This window comes from Anomaloglossus baeobatrachus, chromosome 4 (genome assembly GCF_048569485.1).
Source record: "Anomaloglossus baeobatrachus isolate aAnoBae1 chromosome 4, aAnoBae1.hap1, whole genome shotgun sequence".
In the NCBI taxonomy this organism is placed as follows: domain Eukaryota; kingdom Metazoa; phylum Chordata; class Amphibia; order Anura; family Aromobatidae; genus Anomaloglossus; species Anomaloglossus baeobatrachus.
This window is the reverse complement of record NC_134356.1, coordinates 191,292,788-191,309,216: the sequence shown is the minus strand read 5'-3', so window position 1 is coordinate 191,309,216 and position 16,429 is coordinate 191,292,788. Positions and strand designations below refer to the sequence as shown.

At 40.5% G+C, this 16,429-nt stretch overlaps 1 long non-coding RNA gene across 1 annotated transcript; it reads left to right on the top strand.

The window, feature by feature from the left end:
* Positions 1–12,998: 12,998 nt before the first annotated feature.
* LOC142301351 (uncharacterized) lies at positions 12,999–13,604 on the top strand. The gene is made up of 3 exons (XR_012752778.1): positions 12,999–13,060; positions 13,162–13,312; positions 13,423–13,604. It is a non-coding gene; the product is annotated as an uncharacterized LOC142301351 (long non-coding RNA).
* Positions 13,605–16,429: the final 2,825 nt, after the last annotated feature.

Below are 16,429 nucleotides of genomic sequence, written 5' to 3'. Positions count from 1 at the left end.
ACTGCACTGTCCCTATACCTGTTTCTATGATTTACACAGTTGCTAACAGCTAATGCTAAATAGCTTCAGCTCTAAAGGCCACTTTACACACAGCAACATCGCTAGCGATGATGCTTGTGAAAGCACCCGCCCCCGTTGGTTGTGCATCACGGGCAAATTGCTGCCCATGGCGCACAACATCGCTAACACCCGTCACACTATACTTACCTGCCTAGCGACGTCGTTGTGGCTGGTGAACCGCCTCCTTTCTAAGGGAGCGGTTCATGCGGCGTCACAGCGGCGTCACTAAGCGACCGCCCAATAGAAGCGGAGGGGCGGAGATGAGCGGCCGTAACATCCCACTCACCTGCTTCCTTCCTCATTGCTGCTGGAACGACGAATAAAATCATACCTGCAGCAGTAATGATATTTGGGATTAGAACGACGTGTCAACGATCAACGATATGGTGAGTATTTTTGATCGTTAACGGTTGTTCCTGTGTTTCACACGCAACGACGTCACTAACGAGGCCGGATGTGCGTCACGAATTCCGTGACCCCAACAACATCTCATTAGCGATGTCGTTGTGTGTAAAGTGGCCTTTAGAAGGACTAGTATTAGTTGGCTGGAAAAACGCTATAACGCACACAGTACAGTCTAACTACACCGGCAGCTCAGGAATGAATGCGTGCACAAAATGGCAGCTACCTTATACAGTATAGCCCCTAAGACGCTGTGCGGCCAAGCCAATCACAGTAACACCACAACAAAGATGGCTGCGGCGTTACTGTGAGAGCAAGATGTGTTCATTGGCTGGAAAAATGGCTGGAAAAAGGCGCCAGGAAGTCCAGAAACGAAAATGAAATTATCGGAGCGAATACCCCATTATCCGTCAGATAGCGAATACCTCGGATACTCCATTATCCGTCGGATACGGAATAGTGGCGAATACATTCGCTCATCCCTAACTATAAACCCAACTCTGCCTCCAAATTATTAACCCCTAAAACACCCCTGCAGGTGACATCCCACAACGGGCCCGACTCTGCTGTATCTGAGATCGCAGTGTGTGGTCAGATTACAAATCATCTCTTCCATGAGTAAATCAGTGTGAGCGAGCACTAAGACTGAATAAATGTAACTAATCATTACCATATCATTATTTAACCTGGGACACAAAACAAATTGCATGCACAATCTCTCAGATTGATTAAACATTTTTTTTTTAAATGTAATTCAACTACATTTTTATTTTATTTTTTGTCCAGATGTCTGACACCATTTTTAGGGTGTCTATGTGTGGTTTTAGGTCTTCTGCTGTTCAGCATCACACAGACAGTGGATGCAAAAAGACTAGAGCAGGCTTTACACGCTACGATATTTCAAGCAATTGCTAGCGATATCGTACACAAAAGCACCCGCCCCCGTCGTGCATGCGATATCGTGTGATCGCTGCCGCAGTGAACATTATCGCTGTGGCAGCGTCACATGCACTTACCTGGTCGGCGTCGGCGCTGTGACTGCCGAACAATCCCTCCCTCAAGGGGGAGGTGCGTTCAGCGTCACCGCGACATCACCGCGACGTAACTAAGCGGCCGGCCAATCAAAGCGGAGGGGCGTAGATGAGCGGGACGAACATCCCGCCCACCTCCTTCCTTCCTCATTGCGGGCAGGACGCAGGTAAGGTGAGGTTCCTCGCTCCTGTGGTGTCACACACAGCGATGTGTGCTGCCGCTGGAACGAGGAACAACATCTATAAACAACCATTAACAATTTTTGGTTTTAGGACGACCTCTCCATGGTGAACGATTTTCACCACTTTGGAGGACGTTTAAGGTCGCTGGTAAGTGTTACACGCTGCGATACCGTTAATGACGCCGGATGTGCGTCACTAACAACGTGACCCCAACGATAAAACATTAACGATATCGTAGCGTGTAAAGCCCCCTTAACTCTCCACTTTCCAATAAGGTGTCACAAGAAACATAAAATTATATGGCAGGTCCCATTTAACCTGCGGGCAGGGGAGTAACTATAAGAGCAGAGGTTGCAATCACATCTGGGCATTGGAGACATGCTCCTTTTGCCCCAGAGGAATAAACTATTACTATTAAAGACCTGTGATAGTTTGGGACCCTGTTGGAGGTTTTGCATTGGGGGTCACTAGTTTCAAGTTACGCCAATTTCTTTGAGTTTAACACGTTTATTAGTAATAACAGAAAGCACTGGAATGACACAAGGATGGCATCTGAGTGCTATCTCTTTTTTTTCACCGACCTGTTCACCTAAAAAGCTGAATTTGATTCACAAATCAGTTAAAAATGTGTTTCCATTTTTTCTCTTTCAATTGATTTACAAAAAAAGAAATACTGATGTGAATATGCCCAGCCTATGAAAAACAGCTAGAACAACTTCTGAATGAGGCTTTATTCTCTAAATATAAAAATCGGAAAAGCATTGAACACATTCGGAATGTTTGTCTATACCGGAATGGATGGAGAAATCCTCTCGTGAATGATTTCACTCTTGCAATAGGAGACTGTAAGTGAATATAACTTTTGTTTTGATGATAGAACTTTAAAGAACTTGTTTCTACACAGAGATCAAACCGTCTTCCAGGAGAAGGTAATTAAGATGCTGTTAAAAAAAAGAGATGGACAGGTAATGAGAGGAACAAACAAGCCTGGCTACTGCTGGGATATAACTCATCCATTATGTGGCCTTGTCAAGTACAATAAAGGCCTGATCCCAGGGAACATCCCTGAAGCTGAACAAACAAAAATATTTCTTATGAGCCTAAAATACCATGACTGTAGCACTTCAGAAATGTTCAATCAGTTGTGAGCTGCACTATAATAGGCTTCTTATGAAACTATCCCCTGAGGGCTTGTTGGGTCTGTTTGTTTTTATGAAAACTACAGTGTAGCCAGGAAAGGGGTAAGGGAGATGTGTAAAGGTTACTGACCCCCTAAGTCAAATCCCTTTATTCTACAGTGGGATAAAAGACATTTTCATTATCATCACATAGATAGAAATTAAGTTAATGACAATCAGTTGGTTTTACCAGACAGTTCTTCTTTTGTTCCACCGTGACAAAAGTGAGGTCAACTTCTCAATAAACAAGTATGCGTGAGGCCCCTATATGTGACTGTTTATGCAGTGGTAAAGGACTGGCTTTTTCATTGATCCCTTTACTTACATCTGATTATTATTTATTATGAACTAATATTGTATTAGGTCTCCGTCAACCAATAATTGGAGGCTCTAAAAAAGTCCAACTGTACTTTACTATGCTCCTATTATGGGTGATTGGGGTGTTTTATTTTTTTCCATTAAATTGTATTGAAAAGTACAAAAATACCATATACTGTTATATATATATTATATGTATAACACACACATATATACCATATATATATATATATATATATATATATATATATATATATATATATATATAATATATGAAGAAATAGAAATGGATCCAGTTTATACAGTGTAACAGTGTATATATTTACATATATATATATATATATATATATATATATATATGTAGTACAGACCAGAAGTTTAGACACACCTTCTCATCTCGAGAACAACTGTTAAGAGGAGACTTTGTGCCGCAGACCTTCATGGTAAAATAGCTGCTAAGAAACCACTGCTAAGGACAGGCAACAAGCAGAAGAGACTTGTTTGGGCTAAAGAACACAAGGAATGGACATTAGACCAGTGGAAATCTGTGCTTTGGTCTGGTGAGTCCAAATTTGAGATCTTTGGATCCAACCCACCGTGTCTTTGTAGGAAAGTAGTAAATAGGAAATTAGGGATGCACAGCACAAAATCAACACGGTTGAGTGCAGCCTATGTGTAAAACAATGATGCAAGCAAAAAGGAGAAAACAGTACACATAATAGAGGCGCACATCAGGATCATGCAATATTCAAATATAATAAATTTTTATTGGGTCAAAAAGAAAAGACAAGGACATCATAAAAACCTTTAAAATACACATATGACATATGACCTCACTGATACTCCAATTGAATTAAATTGCTTTCCATGTGGATAAACAGATAGTAGTTCAATCAACAATATATAACATGCAAAACACCTTCTAGATCAAAAGATGAGGACAAATACCTAGTAAGACAATTAATACTGAGGTAGTATGTAACGTGAAAAGAGCCCTCAAATTGGTAGTTACACAGTTATACCATGACTGAGGACTGCGTCCATATTAATAGTATGCACATCCAGCCCCTCCAATGCTACCCTAGTACTGTAGCTATAGCAATATGGATTATATATAACAGTGTGAGACACAATGATCAGTCAAAAAGTGGCCAAATACTAGGTAAGTTGGATATAATTGCATGAAAGGAGAACGCATAGTATCAGGTAAAATACGTGGAACAACAAGTCCCAGCCAGGGAATTTCACTAAGCTCATGCAGCCAGGGACCGCAGATCACACTAGTAGTTTCTGTGATCTATGGCCAAAGTGCCAGAGATGCCTGGGCTGGCAAGATTGTGAATACCAGGAGAGTGCACAGCTCTCCACCCATACAAAGTGCAAGGAGAATCACAAAGACATATCCATTAAGCATACAAGCAGTATGGGCGCAAAATAAGCGCGTTTACCAGCCGGGCCCGGCGCAGTCAAAGAAGGTATGCATGAATCATACAAAGGAGTAAAAGTGGGGTCAGGAAACGGCCCAACGCGTTACGCTGACTAGCATTTTCGTCAGGGGAGGTGTAAGACAAAGGACCCACCACACATATATATATACACAGATAATGATTAGGTGATTACCTGCCAATTGTCGTTAAATTAATTACAGCTGCCTGAAGCCACTGGGTGCCTCAGCGGTCTGCTGATAGGGAAGCGAGCGATCGCACAGTGCATAATAGTGCCTGTGCAGACAAAACCGGAAGTCCAAGGGTGCACGTGACGACACAGTAGCCACGTGCACACAACCAGGGAATGGAGCATGTAAACAGATCGTAATGGGCATGCGCGAGCCGTGCATGGTAGAAGGCGTCCCTCCCAGCAGCACAGGCAGATCTAACGCAGCATATAGAGTTCAGGGAGATGGATATACACGAGCACAAGTGCCAGAACAAACAAGAATCTGCGTTCGAGTCCAGATATTATACAGATAAATATTCCTAAGGGTAAATAGAGGTGGATCTATAAGTACCAACTTAATCTATGATTAGGGAAGATGATTAGGTGAAAATAAGGATATATAGTTTTTAGAATTTAGAAAGAAACCTCCGTGCCAGACTCAATGGTAAATATAGACAATCTATACTACAGGCATAACTGAGAAAAAAAAAAAAAAAAGATCTGGCGTTATGTATTGTCTACAACATGAAGATAACGGCAAGGGATGATTCAACAGAATAAGAGATCAAACTATGATCAGTGAAAAAGTGGAGGGAAGAGATCAAGAGTGAATCCAGCAATAGAACCTGTGATGAACATGGGGGGTTGACGTCTACCGGGACTTATATATTATTTGTGACTGGACATTATGCCGGTATACACGATTTATGCCCTCTACTTTTTGTCTTGATATATCAGAAAGGGCAGTGCGAGTGGATTGTAGTGTCCGTTTCTGTCTCTGACTAGTTCAGAAATATGATATGAGTCAACCCATGGTCAAATTTTATCTGGTCCTGTGGTACTCTATTATTGAGCTTAAATACACTATGTTCACTTGAATTTTGATCTTATATGTATTATTAAGCTCGTGTTGACACTTATTATATGTCCACCTGAAGATCACTGTGTTTTTTTTTTTTTTTTTTCCCTCAGTTATGCCTGTAGTATAGATTGTCTATATTTACCATTGAGTCTGGCACGGAGGTTTCTTTCTAAATTCTAAAAACTATATATCCTTATTTTCACCTAATCATCTTCCCTAATCATAGATTAAGTTGGTACTTATAGATCCACCTCTATTTACCCGTAGGAATATTTATCTGTATAATATCTGGACTCGAACGCAGATTCTTGTTTGTTCTGGCACTTGTGCTCGTGTATATCCATCTCCCTGAACTCTATATGCTGCGTTAGATCTGCCTGTGCTGCTGGGAGGGACGCCTTCTACCATGCACGGCTCGCGCATGCCCATTACGATCTGTTTACATGCTCCATTCCCTGGTTGTGTGCACGTGGCTACTGTGTCGTCACGTGCACCCTTGGACTTCCGGTTTTGTCTGCACAGGCACTATTATGCACTGTGCGATCGCTCGCTTCCCTATCAGCAGACCGCTGAGGCACCCAGTGGCTTCAGGCAGCTGTAATTAATTTAACGACAATTGGCAGGTAATCACCTAATCATTATCTGTGTATATATATATGTGTGGTGGGTCCTTTGTCTTACACCTCCCCTGACGAAGCTGCTAGTCAGCGTAACGCGTTGGGCCGTTTCCTGACCCCACTTTTACTCCTTTGTATGATTCATGCATACCTTCTTTGACTGCGCCGGGCCCGGCTGGTAAACGCGCTTATTTTGCGCCCATACTGCTTGTATGCTTAATGGATATGTCTTTGTGATTCTCCTTGCACTTTGTATGGGTGGAGAGCTGTGCACTCTCCTGGTATTCACAATCTTGCCAGCCCAGGCATCTCTGGCACTTTGGCCATAGATCACAGAAACTACTAGTGTGATCTGCGGTCCCTGGCTGCATGAGCTTAGTGAAATTCCCTGGCTGGGACTTGTTGTTCCACGTATTTTACCTGATGCTATGCGTTCTCCTTTCATGCAATTATATCCAACTTACCTAGTATTTGGCCACTTTTTGACTGATCATTGTCTCTCACACTGTTATATACAATCCATATTGCTATAGCTATAGTACTAGGGTAGCATTGGAGGGGCTGGATGTGCATACTATTAATATGGACGCAGTCCTCAGTCATGGTATAACTGTGTAACTACCAATTTGAGGGCTCTTTTCACGTTATATACTACCTCAGTATTAATTGTCTTACTAGGTATTTGTCCTCATCTTTTGATCTAGAAGGTGTTTTGCATGTTATATATTGTTGATTGAACTACTATCTGTTTATCCACATGGAAAGCAATTTAATTCAATTGGAGTATCAGTGAGGTCATATGTCATATGTGTATTTTAAAGGTTTTTATGATGTCCTTGTCTTTTCTTTTTGACCCAATAAAAATTTATTATATTTGAATATTGCATGATCCTGATGTGCGCCTCTATTATGTGTACTGTTTTTTCTTTGTAGGAAAGGTGAACGGATGGACTCTACATGGCTGGTTCCCACTGTGAAGCATGGAGGAGGAGGTGTGATGGTGTGGGGGTGCTTTGGTGGTGACACTGTTGGGGATTTATTCAAAATTGAAGGCATACAGATACAGCATGCCTACCACAGCATCTTGCAGCGGTGTGCTATTCCATCCGGTTTGCGTTTAGTTGGACCATCATTTATTTTTCAACAGGACAATGACCCCAAACACACCTCCAGGCTGTGTAAGGGCTATTTGACTAAGAAGGAGAGTGATGGGGTGCTACGCCAGATGACCTGGTCTCCACAGTCACCAGACCTGAACTCAATCGAGATGATTTGGGGTGAGCTGGACCGCAGAGTGAAGGCAAAAGGGCCAACAAGTGCTAAGCATCTCTGGGAACTCCTTCAAGACTGTTGGAAGAGCATTTCCGGTGACTACCTCTTGAAGCTCATCAAGAGAATGCCAAGAGTGTGCAAAGCAGTAATCAAAGCAAAAGGTGGCTACTCTGAAGAACCTAGAAGATAAGACATATTTTCAGTTGTTTCACACTTTTTTAAAAATTTCATTCCACATGTTTTAATTCATAGTTTTGATGCCTTCAATGTGAATCTACAATTTTCCTGAAAATAAAGAAAACTCTTTGAATGAGAAGGTGTGTCCAAACTTTTGGTCTGTACTGTATATATATATATATATATATATATATATATATATACACACACACAACCCCTGTCAAAAATTATGTTTACTCTTGTTTAAAAAAAAGCAGATCACAGACATGGCACACAACTAAAGTCATTTCAAATGGCAAATTCCTGGCTTTAAGTAACACTAAAAACATTCATGGAACCATATTGTGCTAGCCAGCAACGGTTACTTTTCAAGACCAAACAGGGGAAAAAATTATGGAATCACTCAATTATGATGAAAAAATTATGGAATCACCCTGTATATTTTCATTCCCAAAACTAACACCTGCATCAATTAAGATCTGCTTATTAGTCTGCATCTAAAAAGGAGTGATCACACCTTGGAGAGCTGTTGCACCAAGTGGACTGACATGAATCATGGCTCCAACACAAGAGATATCAATTGAAACAAAGGAGAGGATTATCAAACTCTTAAAAGAGGTTAAATCAACATGCAATGTTGCAAAAGATGTTGTTTGTTCACAGACAGCTGTGTCTAAAATCTGGACCAAATACAAACAACATGGGAAGGTTGTTCAAGTCAAACATACTGGTAGACCAAGGAAGACATCAAAGCGTCAAGACAGGTATCTTAAAGCAATATGTCTCCAAAACAGGAATTGCACAACAAAACAAATGAGGAACGAATGGGAGGAAATTGGACTCAATATCTGTGACTGACCTGTAAGAAACCACCTAAAGGAAATGGGATTTGCATACAGAAAAGCTAAACACTAAAAAGATGACTGCATGAAGAGAACATGTAAATTTCCACAGTCATTGATGATATGGGGCTGCATGTCAGGTAAAGGCACTAGGTAGATGGCTGCCATAACATCTTCAATAAATGCCCAAATTTACATTTTAATTTTGGACACTTTTCTTATCCCATCAATTGAAAGGATGTTTGGGGATGATGAAATCATTTATCAAAATGATAATGCATCCTGCCACAGAGCAACAACTGTGAAAACATTCCTTGAAAGAATACACATAAGGTAAGTGACATGGCCTGCAAATAGTCTGGATCTCAATCCAATTGAAAATGTTTGGTGGAAGTTGAAGAAAATGGTCCATGACAAAGCTCCAACCTGCAAAGCTGATCTGGCATTAGCAATCAGAGAAAGTTGGAGCTAGATTGATGAAGAGTACTGTTTGTCACTCATTAAGTCCATGCCTCAGAGACTGCAAGCTGTTATTGAAGCTAGAAGTGGTGCAACAAAATACTAGTGACATATTGGAGTGTTCTTTTGTTTGTTTGTTTTTCATGATTCCATAATTTTTTTCCTCAGAAATGAGTGATTCTATAATTCCCCCCCCCCTGTTTGGTCTTGAAAACTAACCGTCACTGGCTGGCACATTATGTTTTCATGAGTTTTTTTAAGTGTTTCTTAAAGTTGCCATTTGAAATGACTTTAGTTTTGTGCCATATCTGTGATCTGCTTTTTTTAAACAAAAGTAAACAACTGAATGAACATCTGAACATCATCTGAGTCAGGTAACTCCATAATTTTTGCCAGGGGTTGTATATATATATATATATATATATATATATATATATATTAGAATTATAATAAAGGAGTGGGCCGAAGGCTGAAATAATATTAATCTAAGTCCCTATATATTTATTGCCCTAATCTAAACTAATGTGTAATATGGCTGCATTAAAATTTTCAATCCTTCCCTCACTACACTGTCTAGCTTCTATTGGTTTTTTTCCCCTACTTCCTGTCTTTGTTTGTGAATCCTGTGCATGATGGGATACTCAAATGAAGCGTCATCAGGGGGTAGAGGCTGAAGACTCTTTCAGTTCTACTGGTCTTAGCCGGCAACAGAGGGCACACTGTTACTGTGCAAGTTGCACAATGACAGCGCATATAGACACAGCATGGACCAGACCAGTCCCTGAAATGAGAATCACTGATGACTATTTATTTCAGGGAGGGGGCAAAGGCTGTGTCAGTGACTACAACCTCCGCCCCCCAATGACGCTTCATTTAAGTATGCCAGTATGCACTGGAATTATCAAATGAAGTGTCATCAGACAGGAAGTAAAGACAAAAATAAATCAATAGAAGCTAGATAGTGTAGTGAGGGAAAGATAGGAGCATTTTAATGCAGCCATATTGGAAATTATCATTAATAATAATACCCCTCGTTTATTGTCTTTGGAAATAAACTAGGGTCTATTTTTTTGGAATTCCATTGCAAATAACTTGTTTGACATAACACATTTGTTGTCCAGTCTATTTAGTAATAGCAGCATTTATGATCCAACTAAAAATATATTATAATATATATATTATATTTGTGACGCCCCTGCGGTAAACGAGGTGTCACAAAAAGGTAACAACTCTGTAACAGCCCGAATCCTGTGTATCTGTACCAGTCCACACATACACCAGCTCACCAGGACATTTGCACAGCTCACACATGGGATGGGAGACTCCCTCAGTCCCAGGTGACAGGGCTGGACACTGTAGATAACAGGCAGCCAACTGGGGGGAGGGAGAGACCTAAACCGGTAGGAGGAGCAAGTGACCTGAGGAGGGAAGAGAAGACAGACAGGAAGTGGAGGCAGTTAGCCTGTGACATGAGTCTGTGAGGAGAGTCTGACACGAGCAGTGGATTGCACGGTGTATGTGAGGAGAAGCTGTTAGAGGACAGAGGAACCTGACAGCAGCTGACCAGAGCTTGGGTGGTTAGACCGGCCACTGAAAAGGAGGAACTCTGGGGAAGCAAGTGGATGAGTTCCTGGGACAAGAGGATCCCCAGGGACAAGACGCCCAGCACTTCACTGAAGTTCAGCACGCAAGGGGTGCAGATCTCCCAGGACAGGACAGACTTCAAGCATCCTATTATTTCTGCAGGCAGGTGGACTTTCACGGTGCATCAGCCAAACACAAAAGGTCTGAGGCTAAGCGACAAAGAGGGAGTCGGGAAATACCCCTTAAACAGCTCACGTCGCCAGTGTTAGGACAGGACACCAGGAGGCCCTCCAGAAGCTCCAGGCTGGTGAGGACTTCCATAGACTGACACGAGTGCAAGGTGGGAAAAGTGGCCCCCAGGTTAAACTGGTACAGATTCCAGGAGGATGGCAAACCTGGTCCTGGCACGTCCCAAGGCAGCTTTTCCTAGGCTGTCAGTAAACCTGTTCAACTGCACTCAGTGACTGGACTCTCTTTCTCAGTAACTGGACTCTCTTTCTTTTATTTATATTTTTATTTTTATTTTCTTTTGCTCCACTGAGCCTCCCTCAGGGCACAGAGACCCGAATCCGAGCGGTTTGGGCTGAACTGCTCTGGGGCACTAAAGCTTGGGTGAGCTGACGTAGTCGGACTATCTCCTGTAAATTAACCCCTTTTTATGGGCGCACCACGGGGCCACGGAACCGGGCCAGGCCACGACTGTACAACCACTAGCTCGGCGACGGGTGCACAGGGAACGGCTTAAGCTACTCCAATCCCTCGGGGTCCCGTGCGGGTGTCGCATATATATATATATATATATATATATATATATATATATATATATATATAAAATAGCTAAACAATGGAATTTTAGCCTTGTAATACTTTGTACGCATCTGAAAAACTGCTTCCAAGGCATACTTGGTAAATTAATGAAGATATAGCAACCGCACAGTAATCTAAACAATATGTCAAATCTGCACCATTCCTGCATTGCTCTATATAAAGTTTTAGAGATTTAAGGCTGAATAAAGACACAAGTCAATCAAGTTCAGATAATTGAAGAAAAAAAAGGCGTGGACCTGTAGAAGCATTCTAGTCACGCGAAACAGCTATTGTCTGAACGCCCTGCGTCTCTATTTCCCTGCCATTCTTGGACTTTTAATGTGAATACAATAAATGATCACTTTTAAGTATGATGAGTGTCACTTGATTTTTTCTTCAATTATTTGGATTTATCTACTATTTTGCTTGCAAGAGTAGCACCAGTTTTTTCATTATTGTTGCCTAGGGTGATTGCAGTCTGCATTATGCTAGTGTTCAGGTAGTGCTGGGTTTTTGTTCTGTTTGAGAGACTCTTTAGTCCATCAAGTTCAACCTATGACTGTGACGTTAATCACTACTCAAGCCGTGAGGCAAGTTAGTCAAGTTCCGGGGTAAGATAATAAGGCTATGTTCGCACGTTGCGTTTTTTCCCGCGTTTCTGCAGCGTTTTTAGCAGCAGCGTTTTTGCGCTAAAACGCATGCGTTTTTGATTGCCAGCAAAGTCTATGGGAAAAGCAGAAATCCTGTCTGCTCTTTGCTTTTTTTTCAGCAGCGTTTAATTTGCATATTTGTGGTCAAAAACCATGCTGAAAAAGAAGCAGCATGTCAGTTGTTTTTGCCATTTCTGCAGCGTTTCCTTAACATTGGAGTCAATGAGAAATGGCAAAACGCATGTTAGAGTGAATATTCTGCGTTTAATATGCGTTTTACATGCTTTTTACCAGCGTTTTCCTAACCAAAAACGCAGTTGCAGTAGGGAAATAACCAAGGCAGAAACGTCATTACCTACATCACTTCCTTTTTACTATAAATACAGAGCTGTGTATGTTTCAGTGCCTGCTACTATTGTGATTTCTCATACTATACATACTTGGAGCTAGTTAAATATAAAATGGCTTGGTTCCAAAGAATGAAAATAGATGTTGCTAAATTAATTTCTATGGTAAGTACATGAATATTTCACATTTTTTAACAAATTATTCATTAATTATATTTAAGAACTTTTTTAAAAATGGCTTAAAAACTATACATAATATTCCTTGACAACTTCAAAAATTGTTGCAATCCTACAACCAAAGTAATTTGTGTGTAAAATGTTATAAATAAATACCTTATTTAATTTTTGTATATGTGCTATGATGTTTGTTTGCAGAATTTGCAAGACAAATGTTATAATGATAAGGTATACCTTTATAATTTTCTTAAAAATATAGTAATCACTTAATTGCAATATTTATAAATTAACTAACAGGTTGAATCCATGCCATGCCTATGGGATCCTACATGCCCTGATATATGCAGAAAACAAAGAGGATGGACTGTTGGGGAACAATTTGTGCAGAACTTTTCCCACAATGGCATGAGGCTGATGCAGCCTTACAACATAGAATTGGTATAATATTTATTTAAATTTAAAAAAGTTTAATTTTTAAAAAAATTGTTAAAATTAATTATTAATTATCTTTTGTTTTTTTACATGTAAAATTGTAATAGAGCTTGACGTGCGCAAAAGATGGCGTTCTGTAAAGGACCGATTTCATAAGCTAAGGAATGAGGGCATGAAAAGTGGGAGTTCACCCAAGAAACCCAATTTCATCTATTATGATGAACTGTCATTTTTATGCACAAGTCGCAAAACAAGAGAGTAAGTATTCATGTAACAGTATGTTTCCATTGTTTTATTAAAATAATGTTATCATCACACTTATTTACATTGTTTTTTATTGATTTGTATTTTTTCTTTTCCTTCATCAGAACTTCTGGAAATGTAGCAACAGAAACACCTGTTGATGATGAAGAAGGGCAAGAGAGCCTTCATCAACAACACCAGGAAGGGCCATCTGGCAGTATTGATCACAATTCCTCTGAAAATGAAGGGGAGATTGAAATTGTCAGTGTCCCTGAAAAATCACCACCTAGGTCTACACCAATTAGCTCTGGTCCATCAAAATATATAAAGCCAAAAAACAAAAAAAAAATACCAAAAATATACAATTAGAGGAAGAAGTGAGTGATATGTAATGAAACTTTAAAATTATTAAATACAACTGCACAAGAAGATGACATTGATCATTTTGGCATTAGTATTGCTGGTAGAATTCGGAAAATTAAAGATGTAAAGAAAAAAAATACATGCATGACAGCCATATGTGGGATGCTGAGTTGCTATGAGGAAGAGGGTAGTTTCCCTTCATCAGGCTCTATAATTTCAAAAATAGAACAGATTTTTGAAGATGTCAAAAACCCACCAACCCAAAAGAAAACTGAAACTATGGCCACCAACCCAATCTACATACCCAAACATTATTCTGTTAATCAAAATCCCTATAATCCAAATGTTCAACAACAATATTTTCAACAACCCATAACAACTCAAAAACCCCAAAATACCCAAATGAATATTCACCCTCCGTTAAATGTAAATTTGCAGTCACGAGAACAACCTCATGGCTATTTCAGTAGCCAATTATTTTCTGATCATTAATTTTATATTGTTATAATCTTATGTTTTTGTATTATTGTTGGAAAAAAATATGTATTAATTTTGCATATAAATTATATGTTGCAAATATGTGGCAATGTGTTTAAAAAAGGCTTTATGAGTGTAATAAAGCTATGTAACGAAATAAAATAATGTTTTGTTTCAAAATCTATGTTTGTATACTTTAATTTTGCAACATAGAAAGTGTTTTCATGTTATAACTTGATGAATTTAGAGTTATCATTGCTTCAGGAAATGACACCATAACAAATTAACATAAACTAGACAGGAAAGGCAGACATTTTTGTTTTTGAATCATTTAACTTTATTTTTGAGCCCAATAACATGACAAACGCATATGCGTTTTTTGTTTCAAAAACGCATGTAAAAAGCGCTAAAAATGCACTAAAAACGCAGAAAAAACGCATGCGTTTTTAGCGCTAAAAAATGGTCAAAAGCCATTTGGTCAAAAACCAAGGGAAATAAAACGTGCAGAATAAACTGCAGGTACTCCGACGCAACGTGCGCACATAGCCTTAGAGAGCACGTCGTGCACTAAGGGGAAAGGCAAAGGCGTGGTCAGATCATGGTAAAAGGTTTGAATACCATTAGGATAGCGGATCAAAGCAATGGGGAAAGACAAACAGATGGTCAGAGAAGATCCAAGTTTTGTCAGTAATAGATCAAAACATAGTGCACTAATAAAAATGCTACAACTTGGTCCTCCTGGGTGCGCAAGACACATGAACGCCTTCTTGCTGCACTACCTATAACATGACCCTCAGATTGTCAGAATTCGAAGTAATGCTGACTACTGGGTTGTCACACTCTTAGATCACCAGTACAAGTCAAAATTTGGCGAAATAATTCCTGCCATAGAAAGGGACGCACGTATGCAGGAGTATCAGCAGAAGCTGTTACTCAATCTTAGCTCGGCTTTTCCACTAAACACCAGTAGTGCACAGAGTGAATCTCTCATTTCTAACTTGCCAACCATGGGACTGTCGAGTCATCATCAGTCAAACCGTACCAGCAACACCGTATCTGGTGGTAACAGCAATTTTATGGAATCGTTTCATGAATTTTTTAGACCATCCTTTGCAAGGCCAGAAGAGACAAGAAGTCTGACACATAGTCAATGCCTGGAGAGGATAATACAGGAGTATCTCCAAGTGAATATCGATGCCATAACTGTACAACTGGAGCCTTGCTCATTTTGGGCTTCCAGTCTGCAAAAATGGAATGAGCTCGCCACTTACGCCTTGGAGATCTTGTCGTGTCCCGCAGCCAGCGTTCTCTCGGAACGTGTCTTCAGTGCTGCTGTGTGTGTGCTGACAGATAAGTGCACGCGTCTGTCCAGTGACAATGTGGACAGACTAACGTTCATCAAGATGAACAAGTCATGGATCCGCAAGGACTTTTCTACCCCTGTGTCATCCTGGGGAGAGTAAAGGCTTGTGGATTTTTGATTGTGCTTCATGCAAGTCAACATGTTAAGTTTGCAACTGTGGGACAATTGATGCCCCTTAAGTGGTGTCTGTGGCCCAGTTTTTGGAAAAAATGGAGACTCTGGTTGGAGTCCCCTTGCTTTGTTTTACATGATGTTAGAAGGGCATGACATGCCTATATCTGTGTCTTCTCCTCATTTTACTCGTCCAGCTCTTTTGTTTCAGCATGAGTATATGAACTTGTCACTTTTCCTTGTCTTTGTGGTGTCTTCTGAGTTGTTTGTCACCTTTTGGACACCTTAAAAGGTGTTTTCTATATGTTTGTATGTGTTTGCCTTTCATTGTTTTTAATGGGGTACGAAGGTGTTTGTCGAACGTTCGTCGAACGTTCGACGAACACACCCGCTGTTCGATGAACCGAACCGAATTCGAACAGTAGGGGGGTAGCTCATATCTACTCGTAACTAGTGATGAGCGAGCACTACCATAATTGGGTGCTCAGTGCTCATAACTAGTGATGAGAGGGCACTACAATGCTTGGGTGCTCAGTACTCGTAACGAGCAGTGATTAGTGAGCACTACCATGCTTGGGTGCTTGGTACTTGTAACAAGCAGTGATTAGCGAGCACTGTAGTGCTTGGTACTCGTAACGAGCAGTCAGACACTCTGGACGGGCTTGACTCATGTACCGAATATAATCATTGTCAATGGGAAACTTGAGCATTTTTCCGGAAGGTTTCCCAGGAAAATGATTAAGTTCCCCATTCAATTCCAATATACTTGGCACAAGAGCCAGGCCCATCCGATCCTCCAACTGTTACGAGTACCAAGC